The sequence below is a fragment of the Puma concolor genome, chromosome F2 (genome assembly GCF_028749965.1).
Source record: "Puma concolor isolate L17-30 chromosome F2, mPumCon1.1.hap2, whole genome shotgun sequence".
In the NCBI taxonomy this organism is placed as follows: Eukaryota; Metazoa; Chordata; class Mammalia; order Carnivora; family Felidae; genus Puma; species Puma concolor.
Window position 1 is genome coordinate 25,946,388 of NC_141684.1, and position 17,747 is coordinate 25,964,134.

Sequence of the window (17,747 nt, forward strand, 5' to 3'; positions counted from 1 at the left end):
CCTAACTCAAAGGACTTCATAGACCATTATACTATATAAAAATAGTTTTAAAATACATTCTATTTTTAGAAATATCTTTGGAGAAGTCTTGAGGAACAAAATTGTGTCTCGAGCTAAATATGATATAGAAGAGAAGAACCCATTCCCCGTTTGTCATGTTAATAGTTATTAGCTTTAAAATTGCATAAGAACATAAAATGGTATGAAGAAAATGGGAATATCCAAAAATAAAATCATTTTCTGACTCATTACAAATTCTGTCACTTTAGAGTTCTATTTTTAGGTGTAAAATTAAAGATAAATACATTTTTTTAATATTCCAGGTTTTTAAAAAAAATCTAGTTAACATATCATATAATATTAGTTTCAGGTGTAGAATTTAGTGATTCATCACTTACATTTAACATCGAGTGCTCATGACAAGTGTCCTCCTTAATGCCCATCACACCTTTAGCCCATCCTCCCTGCCCACCTCCCTTCCAGCAAGTCTCAGTTGGTTCTCTATAGTTAAGAGTCTCTCCAATGGTTTGCCTTCCTCTCTTTTTTCCCCCCTATGTTCATCTGTTTTGTTTCTTAAATTACACATATGAGGAAATCATGTAGTATTTATCTTTCTCTGACTGACTTATTGTGCTTAGCTTAACACACACTAGCCCCATTCATGTTATTGCAAATGGTAAAATTTCATTTTTTTGTGGCTGATTAATATTTCATTGTGTGTGGGGGATATATATATATATATATATATATATGTGCATATATATATATATATAACATCCATATATATATAATATCCATAATATATATAATATATAATATATATATAGAAGATATATAATATCTTTTTTATCCATCAGTTGATGGACATTTGGGCACTTTCCATAATTTGGCTATTAATGATAATGCTGCTTTAACATCAGGGTGCATGTGCCCCTTTGAATCAATATTTTTGTATCCTTTGGGTATATACCTGGTAGTGCAATTGCTGGTCATAGGATAGTTCTATGTTTAACTTTCTGAGGAAACTCCATACTGTTTTCCAGAGTGGCTGTACCAGTTTGCACTCCCACCAATAGTGTAGGAGGGTTCTCCTTTCTCCTCATCTTGGCCAAATTCTGTTGTTTCCTGAGTTGTTAATTTTAGCCATTCTGACAGACATGAGGTGGTTTGAATGCATGTTTTATAATATGTCTCTCCAGAGTTGATTTTCTTGCAAGGGCTCCAAGTCAGGAGTTCCTTTCTTTTGTGGTAGCCCAGCTTTGCTATGGACCATATGGACACTTCCCAGAGCTGACAGAGTTCACACTCACCTTGTCAGAATATTTTCCTTTTACTCAGAGTATTAGGAGAGGTGACTTAGACCATCACTCCTTGATGACCCAGTCCTTTTATTTTGTCATTCTACACTGATTTACCATTTCTGTTCTTAATCTTGCTAAAATTTATTATATAATGTTCTTTTACTGCAGTGGAAGAGTTGGCACTGTGTTCACTCATGTATTCTCTGCAAGAGTGTCTGGTATATAGAAGTTTATTGGCAATTATTTGTTGAATGACTTCTTAGCTTAGGGAAAAAAAAGACCTTACTATAAACAATATCTTTCCTTTTGTGGTGATTTTATATTGCCTTTATGGATGTTTGACTTTAAATATTCTATTATGTATATTCAGACTATTCTTTTCTTATGACTAGATAACCTTTCATTTTGGTAACTTTTTTTTTTAATTTATTTTTTTGAGAGAACAAGTGGGGGTGGGGCAGAAAGAGAGGGATAGAGAATCTCAAGCAGGCTCCAAGCTGTCAATGCAGAGCCAACCTGGGACTCGATCCCATGAACTGTGAGATCATGATGTGAGCCAAAACGAACAGTTGGATGCTTAACCGACTGAGCCACCCAGGAGCCCCTCATCTTTGGTATCTTTAAATAAACAATGAGTACATTGACAAGTGTGCCTTTACTCTGTACTCCTTCTCTTTGACCTCAGTCCACATTCAACCCCCTTCCCACTCTGCTTTGTTCGCTGCTTCCTTTGCCCTTTGGCTTCCTTGAGAGTTTAGCCATAGAAAGGACTGACTTTGTCCCATGTAACAATCTCCAGAACTAGCTCCCATTGTGTGCAGGCATCCCCATTTTTTACTGGGTGGAAATCAATTCCCATTGGACTGTAGGTACTATGGAAACCTATTACCCTTGGTGTCACAACATTCCATTTTGGTTCATTTCCCATAATTCTATAAACAGTTCTTATTACATTTTCTTCAAAATTCTCCGAGTGTGTTTGCATTTTTTTGCTGTGAAATTAATAAAACACGGTTTTTAGCTTTTGTTTTGCTTTCATATATGTATACACACACACACACACACACACACACACACACACACACACACAGTTAGGAATGATAAATCATTCAATCCTTTCCTGATGTCCTAAGCAAAACTAACATGAGATCTTAGAGTTTAGGAGTTTTATAGATATTGATTCACAATTAATATCAAAATTAAAAACAGTAAAGAAAAAACAATTATGTCTTTAAATTATTTTTTCAAATAAAAGTATAACTATAAAGTCTTCAATGTAGTATAAGACACTGGACCTGAAGTAATCTAAAACCTGACTAAAATAAATTGAGAGGAAGAAAAATCACTGAGGCTAATATAGGAGAACAAAAAGGTAAATGGTGTAGAAAATATCATTCATCAGGCATATTTTGAGAGATAACAGGCTTGACAATGGCATAAATAAATGGAGAAAAACCTAATATATCTAAAATAAAAAACAACATTGAAAATCTAAAGTAATTGAGTTGAACGCTATGGTTATGAGTTAGTTTAAGCTTTCTGAGAGCTGATTATAAGTCTAGTCTTAAACCATCAGACACCATATGAGTCTAGTAAATGTTTAATACCCACTGGGTTATGTAACTATAAATCGTAATGATCCCTTCACTTAGAATGACTGGAATAAACATTGTGATGGGTTTCCAACCAATAAAAGAGCAGTATTTACAAATTTACATCTTGCACAGCAATCCACCATAATTAAAATCTCTACATCATTGTACTTCATGCTGTAGAGGTATTATTTTCTGGCATTAAATCAGTATGTTTGGGATAATATGCAGTACACAGTAAATAGCCCTCAATGAATATTGTACATTATTAATATTAACCTGACAAAAAGTATGAGTAGTTCATTTGCTAAAGTGTCTACTTAAATATTTTAGAAAGAGAAGAGAGAAAATTAGGTAGAAAAGAGAATATTTAAATAGTCCACATAAGTCATATTTAACAAGTTTTACAGGTTGTATATTTATTTACATACTTATTTATTATAAGTATGGGAAACTAACTGTGAAATAGAGACAACCTACAGAAATAGGAATAAATATTGTGCTCTGTTTAAAGAAACTCTATTCCCGGGGCGCCTGGGTGGCGCAGTCGGTTGAGCGTCCGACTTCAGCCAGGTCACGATCTCACGGTCCGTGAGTTCGAGCCCCGCGTCAGGCTCTGGGCTGATGGCTCGGAGCCTGGAGCCTGTTTCCGATTCTGTGTCTCCCTCTCTCTCTGCCCCTCCCCCGTTCATGCTCTGTCTCTGTCTGTCCCATAAATAAATAAAAACGTTGAAAAAAAAATTAAAAAAAAAATAAAAATAAAAATAAACTCTATTCCCAAAGTGTTTTTTTTTTTTTCTTTTGTAATGTTTCTGTGATTTTCAGAGGGGAGCAAGAAGGAAAAGGAAGTGGAGTGGGAATTGAGGTGTACCTTCTTTGGACTGTTCAGCCATATTCTTTCTCATTTACCTACAATAATCTTTAATATTTTACATTTTCCTTGTATAATATTTTATATATGCATGGTATTTGGAGAAATCGATCAATTGTGCTCTTGAAAGATTATTTGAAGATATTTATATCTCACTGAGTAAATCTGAAGCTAAAGGAGTATCTTTTCATGTGCTTGTTTTCTGTATCTCTTTCTCAGTAAAGTGTTTAAAACTTTCTACCCACTTTTTTTTTGAGTTAGCTGTAGTCTTACTAATTTGAAAATTCTTTCTGTATTATGGATACACTTCTTTTTTAAATGTGTGCATCAGAAGTATTTTCTCCTAGTCCATAGCTTGTCACTTAATGTTCTTAATGGTATATTTTCATAAGCAGAACTTTAAAAATCTGAAGCACAGTTTATCTTTTTTTTAATGATTCATGCTTTTTCTCTCTTATTTAAGAAATATCCCACTAATCCACAAGCTTTTCTCCTATGCATTTTCCTGGCAGTTTTAATATTTTTGTGTTTACGTTCATGTCTATGATCAATTTTGAGTTAATATTGTGTACAGTTTGAGATTTTTTTCATTAATTTTTTGTATTAAGATATTCAATTACATATCATTTGTTGAGAGAATATTCTTTCATCATTTAGTTACCTTGAGTTCTTTGCTAAAAATCAATTGGTCATATATTTGTAGATTTATTTCTAGAGTGCCTATTCTGTTCCATTTATCTGTGTATATATCAGGTCAGTAATACCTCATCATTATTACTATAGATTGATAGTCTAAAATCAACTAGTGTGAATCATCTAATTAAGTTCTTTAAAACAAAAAGTTATTTGAGGTACTTCATGTTTCTACATGAATTTTAGAATAATCCATTTCCAATGAGATTTTTATAGGAGTTGTAATGAATTTATTTATTTATTGGGGAAAATGGCATCATAACCATGTTGATTTTTTTTTATAAATGAATGTGACTTAATCTCTCTATTCACTTATCTACGTATATAGATATTATTTCCTGTCTCTACAGTTTAAAGCATGTGAAAAATGACTTCTATTTTTTTTAATATTTTTCCTGTCTCAATTGTTTTTATGATTTGTAAGTAGTACTTTATTTAAAAACTCAATTTTCAATTGCTTATTGCTAAGATGCAGAAATACAATTGATATTTGTACATTCATTGTCTATCCTGAGATATGGATAAAGTTATTCAAGAGGTCTACTAGCATTTTATAAATTTATAAAGATTTTCTTCTTTTTGGAAATGTTTATTTTGGCGGGAGGAGAGAGAGAGAGAGAGAGAGAGCAAGTGATCATTCAAGTGGGGGAGGGGGAGGGAGGGAGAGAATCCCAAGAAGGCTCCATTGCTGTCAGTGCAGAGCCTGACATGGGATCAGTCCCATGAACTGTGAGATCATGACCTCAGCTGAAATCAAGAGACGGATGCCTAACTGACTGAGCCACCCAGCTGCTCCGATTTATAGAGATTTTCCATATAGACAATCAAGTCCTGTGAAAACAAAGACAATTTTATTATTTTTTAAACATTGCTATGTCTTTTCTTTATTTTCTTGTCTTATTGCACTGGCAGTAATTTCCAATTCAGTGTTGAATAGAAATGGTAAGAGTGGACATCTATAATTTGTGTCTGATCTTATGGGAAAAGCAGTGAGTTATTCACCTTTAAGAATTATATCAGAATTACATTAGGTGTATCTTTTTCATGGATGACCTTTATCAGGTTGACTACAATATTTTACGAGTTTGCTGAGACTTTTAAAAATCATAAATAGATGTTTAATTTTTTACAGTGTGAACTTCAGGCTGAGGTTGATTTTTACCTGTGATTGTTCAATTTTACCAGTATCATTTATTGAAAAGGCTATTGTTTACTTTTCAAATTTGTTTGAACTCTTCTGGGTCCTGTGCCTTGCCATGTACATTTTATAATTATCTTGTGTATGTCTACAGAAAGAATTTACTGGCATTTCAATAGGAATTGCATTAAAACTATAGATTACTTTGGGGGAAATTAATATATTTACCATAATAAGTGTTAAATTCAGGAACATGGCATGTCTTTTCATTTATTTACATCCTTGATTTTTATTGCATTTTAAAATATTGCTGATACAAACCCTATAAATGGTTTACTAAATTTACACCTAAATATTTAATTTTATTTGTACAAATTATAAATTGTATTGTGTTTTATTTCAATTTCCAAATGTTCATTGTTATTATTTAGAAATTGAATTGTTATCTAATAGTCATCTTGTATCCAGTGACCAGGCTGAAGGCACTTAATATTTCTAGGGGTTTACTTTGTTGATTGCTGGGAATTTTCTATATAAATAATCATGTCATCTTCAAGTAGGGACAACTTCTTTCTTTCCAAGATATATTCCTTAAATTCCATATAAGATATATGCCTTATTGACTCACTAGAACTTCTAGTACACTGTTGAATAAGAATCATGGACTCTGTTTCTGATCTTAATAAAAAACCATTAAGTAATTCAACATTAAGTATGATGTTATAGGTTTTTGTACATGCTCTTTATAAAACTGATGTCCCCGGGTGCCTGAGTGGCTCAGTCGGTTAAGTGTTCAACTTCAGTTCGGGTCATGATCTTACTGCTCATGAGTTCAAGCCCCATGTCAAGCTCTGTGCTTACAGCTGAGTCTGGAGCCTGCTTCCAATTCTGTGTCTCTTCCCCTCTCCCACTCACGCTCTATCTCTTTCTCTCAAAAGTAGATAAATGTTAAAAACATTATAAGGTTGATGTTCCCTCTATTCCTACTTTGCTGAGTTTTAATCATGAATAGATGTTGGATTTTGTGAAATGCTTTTTCTGTGTCTATTAATTTGATCATTTAAATTTTCTTCTATAGCCTGTTGATAAAGTGGATTACATTGATTTTCAAAGATTGAGCCAGACTTATTGATTATATCTCACTAGGTCATAGTGTATAATTCTTGCTATACCTTGATGAATTCAATGTGCTAATATTTTATTGAGAGTTTTTGTATCTTAGTTCATGAGAGATGTGGGTCTGCTTTTTGTTTTTATTTTTTATTTTATTTTTTTTTTGTTTTTGTATTGACCTTGCCTTGTTTTATTATATACTGACCTTGAGTAATACTAACCTTGTAAAATGAGTTGAGAAGTGTTCCCTCCTCTTCTATTTTCTGGAAAAGAATGGGTACAATTATTGTTAATTCCTTACATGCTTAGCACAATTCTCTATGAAATATGTGCGTGTGGAGATTTTTTTCTAGTTTTTAAATTACAGATTCAATTTAGAAATGGTTATAGTACTATTAAACTTTTCTAGTTCATCCTAATTAGATTTTGGTAGTTAGACACACACACATTGTATCTGATTTCCTGAAGCATGTGTGTAGATAAAAGTAGCACTACTCCACAGCAGCAAATTTTTGTAAGAAAAATGTCTGGAAGATAAATCAGAGAAATAGGGGATAAGTGGGAAACCAGATTCAGGTGGAGATGGGGATAAGCAAATGGGGTGTGCAAGTAAAGGGGGAGAGGGGATAAAAAGAGAAGAAAATTTAGTGTAGCTACTTCTCTCATTTGCTTTGCAAATACCTTATAACATCTGGCTTCTGAATAATTGCGCTGCATAGTACAATGCTTAGGTTCTTATATTCTTGTTAAAACCACATAGGATTGTGTGTTCTGCAGTTCAGTGACTTTTAAACATCTAACCAAGAACACAGACATCTGTGATAAAAAAGCACAGCCTGGTCAGTATGAAAGTCTGTACGCTTCACAAACAGAGTACTCATGACTAGCATGGCATACAAGATAGTGCCTTTAGTGTCGTCTCAGAAATAGATTAATTTTGTTGCTAAAATAACTTTATAATTTATAATAGTTGGAAATGGGAAAGTGATTGTTAAAATAAAATTAAGAATTCTGTGTTAAAACTTTAAAAAATCTAGAATGGGGGATATGGTTACAAAACAACAATTCATAATCTTTTTCACTTGGGTAACTTCCCTCATCCTCAAAGACATTTTTTGGTGGCTAATATTTACTAGAACACACTTTGAGAAATGTTTTAATAGGATATTAACTAATCTGATTAGCATCTTTTCATTATGTATACTTTGAAATGGGCTTATGGATTCAGAGATAAATCCAATGTGGATCCTGCTTCCAACTCCTTATCATTTATAGACTATGTACAATATAATAATAATAAAATTGTGATAAGTGCCATAAGAAGAGTTTTATTTAGCAAGTGTTTTTGATGATCAGGTAACAAAAAGACAACTTCTGGTCAAGGGAAATGAAGTAGACTTATGGATATAGAACTTTAGATCTTGAATAAAGAAAAGAACTAAAGCATATGATAATGGTATGAAATATAATTACTATATGTATAAAACTAAAGGCAAATGCATAGGTACTAAAAGAGGGCATGTGCCCAAACAGCTTATATTCAGGTATTTTCTTGATAAATAACAGCAGCTTTCACCTACTATTCATCAATCATTGTGCTCAGCACCAGGAATTTGATAACCTACCTTCAAAGTAAATGTAAAGTAGTGAAAATAGAAAACTTTCTATTATACAAAATAATAAGAGTTGTGATAGGACTATGCAAAGGTGCTCTGTGAGGACAGAGGAGATTGGGTATTTATCTCTACCTTGAAACTACAAGCCTGGCTTCATTGAATATATATATATATATATATGAGTGTGTGTGTGTGTGTGTATACACACATTTATATATATACACATACACATTTATATAGGATAAAATATATATAAAGTATTATATGCATTTACCTTCATTTGTTTACTTATATGCATATTTTGCCTAAAGACAAGTTCATGAAAGAGCCGTGGGTTAAGATGAAAGAATGGATTTCAGGAATTAATTACAGCTCAAAGTAGGACAATTGATCTAACAAAATCTTGGAGAACAGAAGAAGCGTGAGGAATAAATCTTATCTCAGTGCCAGAGAAAGAAGGAGGTCAAAAGAGGTAAAAGAGGGAAAGAGGGAGACAGAGACAGCAAGAGAGAGAAAGAAGTAAAATTAGGAGAGTGTGGGAGAACTGTGTTGGGAGAGTGAGGAGTCACGCAGGTGATGATATGAATAATTATGGGTTTGAAGTTAGCCTGTGCCTATGGGTACCAATGATGAGGAAAGACAGATCATTAGGTTTGAATGATTTTACAGCATGAGAAAGATTTTTAAAAAATAGATGTTAGAGCTCCAAAGATGACACCTGTTGTTGCAAGTGCTAACTTTGAATAGTTGACAACCAGAGACTGAGAGATAACAGCAATAAGGGTCTGAAAAGAGAGTTATAAACCAAAGACATAGGCTCAGAATAGTGTTAGGGACTTCTGAAAAATGATAAAGACCTGTGGTTCTCTTAGTTTTCTTACACTTAACTGCCTAAGTTTTTTTTTTTTTTTTGTAACGATTATGATCATATTCTCTAAGGGACTATCTACAATAGAAAATGTCACATGTGATTTTAAATATCAGCTTATGATTTAGTTATTTATTTCTGCAGAAAATTATATAAATAAAAAGATTCACAAAGATTAATATTGGAAAGTGACACTGTATTATTGTATTTCTACATTGAATATGCAATGAAATTTGATGTCATTTTTAATTTACTATGTCTGTTCAAATTTATCAATTACTTATGAGACAGGTTTTGAATTCATCTTGGATACAAATAATAATGGTGGTTCCAAAGTTATGACATTTATCATTATCGTGATATTCTTTGATGTAATTCTCCTAAAATCCAGTTTAATAATTTGAGATAAAATAATCATGAGTGTGGCTGTTCTGAGTGTAAAATGGAAAAGACATTAGAACAATTGAAACCTCATTTCTAGAGGTTTCTTTATCATGTTATTCTCATATTTTTCTTAATATGAAATTTATTGTCAAATTGGTTTCCATACAACACCCAGTGCTCATCCCAACAGATGCCCTCCTCAATACCCATCACCCACTCACCACTCCCTCCCACTCCCAAAAAAACCTCAGTTTGTTCTCAGTTTTTAGGAGTCTTTTATGTTTTGGCTCCCTCCCTCTCTAACCGTTTTGATTTTCCTTCCCCTCCCCCATGGTCTTCTGTTAAGTTTCTCAGGATTCACACAGGAGTGAAAACATATGGAATCTTTCCTTCTCTGTATGACCTATTTCACTTAGCATAACACTCTCCAGTTCCATCCACATTGCTACAAAAGGCCATATTTCATTCTTTCCCATTGTCACGTAGTATTCCATTGTGTATATAAACCACAATTCCTTTATCCATTCGTCAGTTGATGGACATTTAGGCTCTTTCCATAATTTACCTATTGTTGAGAGTGTTGCTATAAACATTGGGGTACAAGTGCCCCTATGCATCAGCACTGCTGTATCCCTTGGGTAAATTCCTAGCAGTGCTACTGCTGGGTCATAGGGTAGGTCTATTTTTAGTTTTTTGAGGAACCACCACAATGTTTTCCAGAGTGGCTGCACCAGTTTGCATTCCCACCAACAGTGCAAGAGGGTTCCCGTTTCTCTACGTCCTCGCCAGCATCTATAGTCTCCTGTTTTGTTCATTTTAGCTACTCTGACTGGCATGAGGTGATATCTGAGTTGTGGTTTTGATTTGTATTTATTTCCCTGATGAGGAGCAACGTTGAGCATCTTTTCATGTGCCTGTTGGCCATCCGGATGTCTTCTTTAGAGAAGTGTCTATTCATGTTATCTGCCCATTTCTTCACTGGATTATTTGTTTTTCGTGTGTGGAGTTTTGTGAGCTCTTTATAGATTTTGGATACTAGCCCTTTGTCCGATATGTCATTTGCAAATATCTTTTCCCATTCTGTTGGTTGCCTTTTAGTTTTGTTGATTGTTTCCTTTGCTGTGCAGAAGATTTTTATCTTCATGAGGTCCCAATAGTTGATTTTTGCTTTTAATTCCCTTGTCTTTGGAGATGTATCAAGTAAGAAATTGCTGAGGCTGAGATCAGAGAGGTTTTTTCCTGCTTTCTCCCCTAGGGTTTTGATGGTTTCCTGTCTCATTTTCAGGTCCTTTAACCATTTTGAGTTTGTTTTTTGTGAATGGTGTAAGAAAGTGGTCTAGTTTCATCCTTCTGCATGTTGCTCTCCAGTTCTTCCAGCACCATTTGTTAAAGAGACTGTCAGGGGCGCCTGGGTGGCGCAGTCGGTTGGGCGTCCGACTTCAGCCAGGTCACGATCTCGCGGTCCGTGAGTTCGAGCCCCGCGTCGGGCTCTGGGCTGATGGCTCAGAGCCTGGAGCCTGTTTCCAATTCTGTGTCTCCCTCTCTCTCTGCCCCTCCCCCGTTCATGCTCTGTCTCTCTCTGTCCCAAAAAATAAATAAATGTTGTTAAAGAGACTGTCTTTTTTCCATTGGATATTCTCTCATGCTTTGTCAAAGATTAGTTGGCCATACTTTTGTGAGACTAGTTCTGGGGTTTCTATTCTATTCCATTGGTCTATGTGTCTGTTTTTGTGCCAATACCATGCTATCTTTATGATTACGACTTTGTAGTAGAGGCTAAAGTCTGGGATTGTGATGCCTCCTGCTCTGGTCTTCTTCTTCAAATTTACTTTGGCTATTCAGGGCCTTTTGTGGTTCCATATGAATTTTAGGATTGCTTGTTCCAGCTTCAAGAAGAATGCTGGTGCAATTTTGATTGGGATTGCATTGAATGTGTAGATAGCTTTGGGTAGTATTGACATTTTGGCAATATTTATTCTCCCAATCCATGAGCACGGAATGTTTTTCCATTTCTTTATATCTTCTTCAATTTCCTTCATAAGATTTCTATAGTTTTCAGCATACAGATGTTTTCCATCTTTGGTTAGATTTATTCCTAGGTATTTTATGCTTCTTGGTGCAATTGTGAATGGGATCAGTATCTTTATTTGTCTTTCTGTTGCTTCATTGTTAGTGTATAAGAATGCAACTGATTTCTGTACATTGATTTTGTATCCTGCGACTTTGCTGAATTCATGTATCAGTTCTGGCAGACTTCTGTTGGAGTCTATCGGATTTTCCACGTATAATATCATGTCATCTGCAAAAAGTGAAAGCTTAACTTCATCTTTGCCAATTTTGATGCCTTTGATTTCCTTTTGTTGTCTGATTGCTGATGCTAGAATTTCCAACACTATGTTAAACAACAGCAGTGAGAGTGGACAACCCTGTTGTGTTCCTGATGTCAGGGAAAAAGCTCTCAGTTTTTCCCCACTGAGGATGATATTAGCTGTGGGCTTTTCATAAATGGCTTTTATGATGTTTAAGTATGTTCCCTCTATCCCGACGTTCTCAAGGGTTTTTATTAAGAAAGGATGCTGAGTTTTGTCAAATGCTTTTTCTGCATCGATTGACGGGATCATATGGTTCTTATCTTTTCTTTTATTAATGTGATGTATCAGATTGATTGATTTGCAAATGTTGAACCACCCTGCAGCCCAGGAATGAATCTCACTTGATCATGGTGAAAAATTCTTTTTATATGCCGTTGAATTCGATTTGCTAGTATCTTATTGAGAATTTTTGCATCCATATTCATCAGGGATATTGACTGTAGTTCTCTTTTTTTTTTATTGGGTCTCTGTCTGATTTAGGAATCAAAGTAATGTTGGCTTCATAGAATGAGTGTGGAAGTTTTCCTTCCCTTTCTGTTTTTTGGAACAGCTTGAGAAGAATAGGTATTATCTCTGCTTTAAATGTCTGGTGGAATTCCCTAGGGAAGCCATCTGGTCCTGGATTCTTATTTGTTGGGAGATTTTTGATAACTGATTCAATTTCTTCGCTTGTTATGGGTCTGTTCAAGCTTTCTGTTTCTTCCTGTTTAAGTTTTGGAAGTGTGTGGGAATTCAGGAATTTGTCCATTTCTTCCAGGTTGTCCAGTTTGTTGGCATATAATTTTTCATAGTATTCCTTGATAATTGCTTGTATTTCTGAGGGATTGGTTGTAATAATTCCATGTTCATTCATGATTTTATCTATTTGGGTCATCTCCCTTTTGTTTTTGAGAAGCCTGGCTAGAGGTTTATCAATTTTCTTTAGTTTTTCAAAAAACCAACTCTTGGTTTCATTGATCTGCTCTCAAGTTTTTTTAGATTCTATATTGTTTATTTCTGCTCTGATCTTTATTATTCTCTTCTTCTGCTGGGTTTGTGGTGTCTTTGTTGTTTTGCTTCTGTTTCCTTTAGGTGTGCTGTTAGATTTTGTATTTGGGATTTTTCTTGTTTCTGGAGGTGGGCCTGGATTGTAATGTATTTTCCTCTCAGGACTGCCTTCACTGCATCCCAAAGCATTTGGATTGTTGTATTTTCATTTTCATTTGTTTCCATATATTTTTTAATTTCTTCTCTAATTGCCTGGTTGACCCATTCATTCTTTAGTAGGGTATTCTTTAACCTCCATGCTTTTGGAGGTTTCCAGACTTTTTCTTGTGGTTGATTTCAAGCTTCATCTCATTGTGGTCTGAAAGTATGCATGGTATGATCTCAATTCTTGTTGTGACCCAGTATGTGATCTATCGTGGAGAAGGTTCCATGTGCACTCAAGAAGAAAGTATATTCTGTTGCTTTGGGATACAGAGTTCTAAATATATCTGTCAAGTCCATCTGATCCAGTGTTTCATTCAGGGCCCTTGTTTCTTTATTGATCTTGTGTCTAGATGATCTATCCATTGTTGTAAGTGGAGTATTAAAGTCCCCTGCAATTACCACTTTTTAATCAATAAGGTTGCTTATGTTTGTGATCAATTGTTTTATATATTTGGGGGCTCCTGTATTCGGCACATAGACATTTATAATTGTTAGCTCTTCCTGATGGATAGACTCTGTAATTGTTATATAATGCCCTTCTTCGTCTCTTGTTACAGTCTTTAATTTAAAGTCTAGTTTGATATAAGTATGGCTACTCCAGCTTTCTTTTGACTTCCAGTAGCATGATAGATAGTTCTCCATCCCCTCACTTTCAATCTGAAGGTGTCCTCAGGTCTAAAATGAGTCTCTTGTAGACAGCAAATAGATGGGTCCTGTTTTTTTATCCGTTCTGATGCCCTATGTCTTTTGGTTGGAGCATTTAGTCCATTTACATTCAGTGTTATTATAGAAAGATATGGGTTCAGAGTCATTGTGATGTCCGTAGGTTTCATGCTTGTAGCGATGTCTCTGGTACTTTGTCTCACAGGATCCCCCTTAGGATCTCTTGTAGGGCTGGTGTAGTGGTGACGAATTCCTTCAGTTTTTGTTTGTTTGGGAAAACCTTTATCTCTCCTTCTATTCTAAATGACAGACTGCTGGATAAAGGATTCTCGGCTGCATATTTTTTTCTGTTCTTCACAATGAAGATCTCCTGCCATTTCTTTCTGGCCTGCCAAGTTTCAGTAGAGAGATCAGTCACGAGTCTTATAGGTCTTCCATTATATGTTAGAGCATGTTTATCTCTAGCTGCTTTCAGAATTTTCTCTTTATCCTTGTGTTTTGCCAGTTTCACTATGATATGTCGTGCAGAAGATCGATTCAAGTTACATCTGAAGGGAGTTCTCTGTGCCTCTTGGATTTCAATGCCTTTTTCCTTCCCCAGATCCAGGAAGTTCTCAGCTATTATTTCTTCAAGTACCCCTTCAGCACCTTTCCCTCTCTCTTCCTCCTCTGGAATCCCAATTATGCGTACATTATTTTGTTTAATTATGACACTTAGTAATCTAAGTCTCCCCTCGTACTCCTAGATTTCTTTATCTCTTTTTCTCTGCTTCTTCTTTTTCCATAATTTTATCTTCTAATTCACCTATTGTCTCCTCTGCCTCTTCAATCCAAGCTGTGGTCGCCTCCATTTTATTTTGCAGCTCATTTATTGCATTTTTCAGCTCCTCCTGACTGTTAGTCCCTTGATCTCTGTAGTAATAGATTTTCTGCTGTCCTCTATACTTTTTTCAAGCCCAGCGATTAATTTTATGACTGTTATTTTAAATTCATTTTCTGCTATCTTGCTTAAATCATTTTTGATCAGTTCGTTAGCTGTTGCTACTTCCTGGAGTTTCTTTTGAGGAGAATTCTTCTGTTTTGTCATTTTGGATAGTCCCTGGGGTGGCGCGGAACTGCAAGGCACTTCCCCTGTGCTGTCTGGAGTTACTTGTGTTGGTGGGCGGGCCGCAGTCAGACCTGATGTCTGCCCCCAGCCCACTGCTGGGGCCACAGTTAGACTGGTGTGTACCTTATCTTCCCCTCTCCCAGGGGCAGGACTCACCGTGGAGTGGTGTGGCCTCTGTCTGGGCTACTTGCACACTGCCAGGCTTGTGCTGCTTCGAGGGTGTCTGGTGTATTAGCCAGGGTGGATCCGCAAAGTGCACAGGGGCAGGAGGGGCAGGCTCCTCTTGCTTTGCCTTCGGTGGTCCACTTTAGGAGGGTCCCTGTGACACCGGGAGGGAGGCAGACCTGTCCGAGTGATGGATCTGCAGAAGCACAGCATTGTATGTTTGCGCAGTGCAAGCAAGCTCGTGAGGGGAACTGGTTCCCTTTGGTTTTTGGCTGGGGGATGGGTGAGGGAGATGGCGGTGGGGAGCGCCTTTGTTACCAGCCAAGCTGAGTTCTGTTGTCCGGGGCTCAACAACTCTCCCTCCTGTTGTCCTTTAGCCCTCCTGCTCTTAGAGCAGAGCTGTTGACTTATAACATTCCAGATGTTAAGTCCCGCTGGCTGTCAGAACACACTCCCTCCGGCCCCTCCGCTTTTGCAAGCCAGACTCGGGGGCTCTGCCTTGCCGGGTGGGCTGGTTGCCCCTCCACTGCCCTGGCTCTCTCCCACCAGTCCATGAAGCGTGCACCGCCTCTCTGCCTTTCCTACCCTCTTCTGTGGGCCTCTTGTCTATGCTTGGCTCCAGAGAGTCCATTCTGCTAGTCTTCTGGCAGTTTTCTGGGTAAATTAGGCAGATGTGGGTGGAATCTAAGTGATTAGCAGGACGCGGTGAGCCCAGTGTCCTCCTACACTGCCATCTTCACCTCTATTCTCACATTTTTTGTGCATCATTTGCCACTGTCTGAAATTATATTATTGATTTATTTATGTTACCTTCTTTATTTTCATTTTGCAAGATTATGGATCTTCTTTGTCTTACTACTGTATTTACTACTATACCCTTAGTATCAGGTGTTTATCTTATAGTAAGTGCTCAGTAAATAACTGTTGAATGCACTTAGTCTCTTCATTACTGAGAGAGGATTCTCACCGACATTATGCTAGAACAAATGCATATATGCTTACCTTCAAATGACCATGGTGATATGACATAGCGATAATGAGTTGTGTCTAGGAAATGTCTCCTTTAGTATTTAAGAAGTTAATTATCTAAATTAATTTGATGGAATCTTTCTAGGCAGCATTTAATCTCAATCCTCCATTTGCAAGATGTCCTGATAACAGGAAATATGGTGAAGAAATCTCTACGTGCATTTACTTGCTTGTTCCATAAGACATAAACAAAACCATATTGTGTACATTATCTTCAAATAATGTGAGATACTAGAGGGAGAGATGCTGTGGTGCCCTTGCTTTCTGGTTTGGTGTCTTGGCTTACCTACAGTGATGCTTCATAAACTGACACTTGAGACTGTCAGGAATGTCTTCTTAAATCGTCCTGTTAAATTACCATTATTTGCTCCATCTCATGCATTATGCTGCTGGCTACTGCAGCTCTTTATTCCCACCTTTCTCAGTTGCTGAAGGTGAATTCAGGTTACAAACTATATAGTTCTATAGTAGCTATCACTTGCCTTTCCTGTACTCTATTGCTGAAATTATCTTTGCTGTCCCTGGGAAAGATGGGAAGTTTATCCTTTTTATTGTCTGCTTCATCTTCTTTCCTCTCTGACTTTTCTTGATGTCCTTGTTGAGTTGTTTCTCATTTAGTGGATCTTCTAAGGGCCTCTCTCCAAACTCTGTACTTTAATGTGTTGCAACCATCCATGTATTATGGTCTCATTATACTTAGAAATGTGTACAACCTGTCAAAAATAATTTAAACTTTCCCTAATGGGTATTTATGGGCATTGAATAAAGGAATTGAAGAGAACCAAATTGTAAATCAAAATCTGGCATGGAACATGCTATTCTCTCGAAAATATAATTGTATCAAATATAAATACTTTTTCATTGAATTGCTTTTGAACCAAACCAACCAGCAAGCAAACAAAAATAAACATCACCTAGAAAATTTTGAGAGTAAAGAAGTAAAACCTTAAAACTTGAGTCTTAAAATTACACAAGTATATTACCTGCATATTTTTTTGCTAAATTCAGATATAAAAAAAGGAGCCAGTTGTGCCAATAAGCAGAATCACCCCTCTGAAAAGAGAAAATAGGGCCTTAATAGGGAAACATTAAAGAAGATGCATTCCAAAGCAGAAGGACAGATGAGAAATCTATGTGATAGAACCCATCTTGTTCATGTTAGAATCAAGAGCATCGGATTACACAGTAACATTGCCAAGAGCATTCTATATACCTTTGCATATACCTGGGCCCACAATGATTCATTAAACTTAAATCAGGGGCACCTGGGTGTCTCAGTTGGTTACAGGCTGGACTCTCGATTCTGGCTCAGGTCATGATCTCATGGTCCATGGGATAGCACTAACAGTGCAGAGCCTGCTTGGGATTCTCTCTCTCCCCCACCCTCTCCACCCCCCATACCCTCAAAATAAATAAATAAACGTTAAAAAAAAGATGTATTCATATTTCTATGCATGGCAGATAGTTATCCACAAAAAGTGATGGCTAGTTCCCAAACATCTTGGGAAAGATGGGTTTTTAGGAGAAATGAGAGACGGTGTGGGATAAAGGGTCCTTGCATCACCGTTTATACACCTCGCCACTGAATAATGTGTACAAAGCCTATTTAATCTCCCCCTAGTGGTTTCCAAGAATGACTGCCT

At 36.2% G+C, this 17,747-nt stretch overlaps 1 protein-coding gene across 6 annotated transcripts in view; it reads left to right on the forward strand.

Moving 5' to 3' along the window:
• Positions 1-17,747, forward strand: part of CSMD3 (CUB and Sushi multiple domains 3) — a 1,257,965-nt gene that overhangs the window by 446,788 nt on the left and 793,430 nt on the right. The gene's annotated exons all lie outside the window — the stretch shown is intronic.